Source organism: Nomascus leucogenys, chromosome 24 (genome assembly GCF_006542625.1).
Source record: "Nomascus leucogenys isolate Asia chromosome 24, Asia_NLE_v1, whole genome shotgun sequence".
Taxonomy (NCBI): Eukaryota; Metazoa; Chordata; class Mammalia; order Primates; family Hylobatidae; genus Nomascus; species Nomascus leucogenys.
This window is the reverse complement of record NC_044404.1, coordinates 25,232,933-25,237,826: the sequence shown is the minus strand read 5'-3', so window position 1 is coordinate 25,237,826 and position 4,894 is coordinate 25,232,933.

Below are 4,894 nucleotides of genomic sequence, written 5' to 3'. Positions count from 1 at the left end.
TTTCTGTTCCAGGATCCCCTCCAGAATACCACATTACATTTAGTCGTTATGTCTCCTTAGTCTCCCCTTGGCTGTGTCAGTTTCACATACTTTCTTTGTTTTTGATGATATAGATTTGAAGAGTACTAGTCAGGAATATTATAGGTATTGGGTTTTTTAAATGTATGTGTCATTTCATGATTAAAAATCAGTTGCGGCCAGGTGTGGTAGCTCAGCACTTTGGGAGGCTAAGGTGGGAGGATCACTCAAGGCCAGGAGTTCAAGACCAGCCTGGCCAATGTGGCAAAACCCCATCTCTACTAAAAATACAAAAAATATAGCTGGGCATGGTGGCACACACCTGTAATCCCAACTACTTGGAAGGCTGAAGCACAAGAATCGTTTGAACCTGGGAGGTGGAGGTTGTAGTGAGCCAAGATTGTGCCACTGCATTCTAATCTAGGCAACAGGTGACACTCTGTCTCAAAAAAAAAAAAAATAGTGTGGATTACAGTATCTGTTGGGCCTACTGCTGTAAAACACATACACATGCATGTGCACACACAAACCTCCAGGCTATCACTTCAGTGCCAGCCAGCATCATTTCTTACTCTAACCACTGCAGCTGTGTCCCTGCTTCATCTTGGGGCTTCATTCTCATATATTTTCTTCACACAGCAGCCACAGAGAAGCTTTTACAATGTAAACCAGAGTCTGTTACTTCTGTTCTCCAACTACTTCAGTGGCTAAATTGGTACCGGTAGAGTGGGGTGCTGCTGTAGATACTTAAAAATGGGTACGTGACTTTGGAACTGGGTAACAGGTAGGGTTTGGGACAGTTTGGAGGGCTCAGAAGAAGACAGGCAAATGTGGGAAAGTTTGGAACTTCCTAGAGACTTGTTGAATGGCTTTGCCCAAAATGCTGATAGCACTGTGGACAATAAAGTCCGTAGGCTGAGGTGGTCTCGGGTGGAAATGAGGAACTTGTTGGGAACTGGAGCAAAGGTGACTCTTGTTATGTTTTAGCAAAGATACTGGCAGCATTTTGCCCCTGCACTAGATATTTGTAGAACTTTGAACTTCAGAGAGATGATTTAGAGTATCTGGCAGGAGAAATTTCTAAGCAGCAAAGCATTCAAGAGGTGACTTGGGTGTTGTTAAAGACATTCAGTTTTATAAGGGAAGCAGAGCATAAAAGTTCAGAAAATTTGCAGCCTGACAATGTGATAGAAAAGAGAAATTCCCATTTTCTGAGGAGAAATTCAAGCTGGCTGCAGAAATTTGCATGAGTAACAGGAGCCAAATGCTAATTCCCAAGACAATGGGGAAAATGTCTCCAGGGCATGTCAGAGGTCTTTATGGCAACCCCTCCCATCACAGGCCCAGAGGTATCACGAAAAGATGGTTTCGTTGGCCAGGCCCAGGGTCCTCGTGCTGTGTGCAGCCTAGGGACTTGGTGCCCTGCATCCCAGCCACTCCCAACCATGACTGACAGGAGGCAAGGTAGAGCTTGGGCTGTAGCTTCAGGGAGTGCAAGCCCCAAGCCTTGACAGCTTCCATGTGATGTTGAGACTGCGAGTACACAGAAGTCAAGAATTGGGGTTTGGAAACCTTCGCCTAGATTAAAGAGGATGTGTGGAAATGCCTGGATGCCCAGGCAGAAGTTTTCTGCAGGGGCAGGGCCCTCATGGAGATCCCTCTGCCAGGGCAGTGCAGAAGGGAAATGTGGGGTCAGAGACCCCACGCAGAGTCCCTACTGGGGCACCACCTAGTGGGGCTGTGAGAAGAGGTCCTCCAGACCCCAGAATGGTAGATCCACCAACAGCTTGCACCATGTACCTGGAAAAGCTGCAGACACTCAATGCCAGCCCGTGAAAGCAGCTGAGAGGGAGGCTGTACCCTGCAAAGGTACAGGAGCAGAGCTGCCCAAGACCATGGGAACCCACCCCTTCCATCAGCTTGACCTGGATGTGAGATGTGGAGTCAAAGGAGATCATTTGGAGCTTTAAGATTTGACTGCCCCACTGGATTTTGGACTTTCATGGGGTCTGTAGCCTCTTTGTTTTGACCAATTTCTCCCATTTGGAATGGCTGTATTTACCCAATGCCTGTACCCCCATTGTATCTAGGAAGTAACTAACTTGCTTTGGATTTTACAGGCTCATAGATGGAGAGGACTTGCCTTGTCTCAGATGAGACATTAGACTGTGGACTTTTGAGTTGATGCTGAAATCATTTAAGACTTTGAGGGACTGTGGGGATGGTGTGATTGGTTTTGAAATGTGAGGACATGAAATTTGGGAGGGGCCATGGGTGGAATGATAGGGTTTGGTTGTGTCCCCACCCAAATCTCATCCTGAATTCCCATGCATTGTGGGAGGGACCCAGTGGGAGGTAACTGAATCATGGGGACAGGTCTTTCCCATGCTGTTCTTGTGATAGTGAATAAGTCTAACAGGATCTGATGGCTCTATAAGGGGGAGTTTCTCTGCACAAGCTCTCTTCGTCTTTGCCTGTCATCCATGTAAGACGTGACTTGCTCCTCATTGCCTTTCGCCATGGTTGTGAGACCTCCCCAGCCATGTGGAACTGTAAGTCCATTAAACCTCTCTTTCTTTTATAAATTGCCTAGTCTCGGGTTTGTGAACAGACTAATACAATGGCTTTTCACCTTGCAGAATAAAATCCTACGAGATCCTCATGCTCTAGCTCCAGGCCACCTCCTCAGGAGTTAGATCACTTATCTCTTTCTCCCTGGCCCACCCTTCTCTGTCACATGGCTTCTTTGCTGACCCTCATACACACCACACTTGTCTTCTCTACCTGGAAGTTGTATCCCGCATACCCACATGGCTCACTTCTTCACTTCATTCAAGTCTCTGCTGAGATGTTAACCTCTTCAAAGAGCCCTTCCTTCACACACTGTCTTGCATAGCAGCCTCCCCTACAAGTTGTCTTCTTTCTCCTTAACTTATGTGATGGTTAATTTTAGGTGACAGCTTGACTGGATTAAAGAATACCTAGAAAAAAAAATAAAATAAAATAAAGAATACCTAGAGAACTGGAAAGGCATTATTTGTTAGTGTGTCTGTGAGGGTATTTCCAGAAGAGATTGATACATGACTGAATGGACTAAGAGGGAACCATCCGCCCTCAACGTGCAGTTGGCTTGGAACAAAAACGGAAGAAACGCAAATTGGTCTTACTCTCTTGGAGCTGGAATACACGCTTCCATTCCTGCCCTTGGATTTCAGGATCCCAGGCTGTTGGGTCTCAGGACTCCAGGACCTACACCAGCCTTTCCATCACTGCTGGGGTTCTAAGGCCTTTGGGCTAAGAATTATATCATCAGCTTTCCTGATTCTGAGGCTTTGGGACTTGGACTGAGCCATGCTACCAGTATCCCTGGGTCTCCAGCTTGCAGACAATCTGTTGTGGGACTTCTCAGCCTCTGTAATCATGTGAGCCCATTCTAACTAATAAACCCCCTCTTATATATCTATGTATCCAATTGGCTGTGTCTCTTTGGAGAACCCTGACTACGTATACTTTTGTTTGAATTCAAAGTATTTATCCCTACCTGATACTACATCCTGTATCTGTTTGTTTTTTGTTTCTTCCATTAGAATACAAGTTTCATGAGGACAGGGACTTTATCCATTTGTTTACTGCTGTATCTTAGGCTCAAAGTTGGCACTCAATAAATATTAGTTAAATAAGTGAATTACAAGCAGGTTGGATTATTAGGTAATATGGTTCGCAGTGTGGGACTCCTGAACTCCAAGATGTCTTTGAAAGTAGCCATTTTTTGAATTTCTAATGGTTTAGTCAGACTACAAATTACTTAATAACAGGGACTATAGTTCATTCATGGATATATCCCCAGAATCAGGAACGGTTTCTAGAATACACTTGAGTGCTCAATAGACATAGCTATTATAGTTAATTGAAATGGAATTGGCAATGTGGGAAATAAGAAATCACATTTTTGGCTGGGCACAGTGGCTCACACCTGTAATCCCAGCTCTGTGGGAGGCCGAGGCAGGAGAATCACTTGAGGTCAGGAGTTCGGGACCATCCTGGCCAACATGGTGAAACCCCATTTGTACTAAAAATACAAAAAGTAGCTGGGTGTGGTGGCGTGTGCCTGTGATCCCAGCTACACGGGAGGCAGAGGTGGGAGAATCACTTGAACATGGTAGGCAGAGGTTGCAGTGAGCCAAAATCATAACACTGCACTCCAGGCTGGGCAACAGAGCAAGACTCCATCTCAAAAAAAAAAAAAAAAAAGCTGCCAGGCGTGGTGGCTCATGCCTGTAATCCGAGCACTTTGGGAGGCTGAGGCAGGTGGATCACGAGGTCAGGAGATTGAGACCATCCTGGCTAACATGGTGAAACCCCGTCTCTACTAAAAATACAAAAAATTAGCTGGGCATGGTGGCGGGCACTTGTAGTCCCAGCTACTCGGGAGATTGAGGCAGGAGAATGGCATGAACCCAGGAGGCGGAGGTTGCAGTGAGCCGAGATTGCACCACTGCACTGCAGCCTGGGTGACAGAGTGAGACTCTGTCTCAAAAAAAAAAAAAAAGAAATCACATTTTTCTCAGAGCAAAGTCTGTGATAGTAAATCTGGATAAAGGGAGTGGAACACTGAGGACGTTTATACATAGGACAGTAATCATGAAATTATCTTTGTATATATTGTCCATTAATGACTACTGCTATTTACTGAATTGATCTCCCTCACATTCATATTTTGAAGCCCTAACCCCTAAAGTGACTGTATTTGGAAATAGGTGCTTTAAAGAAATAATAGTTAAGGTCAATAAATGAGGTCATGAGGGTGGGGCCCTAATCTAATAGGACTGATGTCCTTATAAGAAGAGGAAGAGGCTAGGTGTGGTGGCTCACGCCT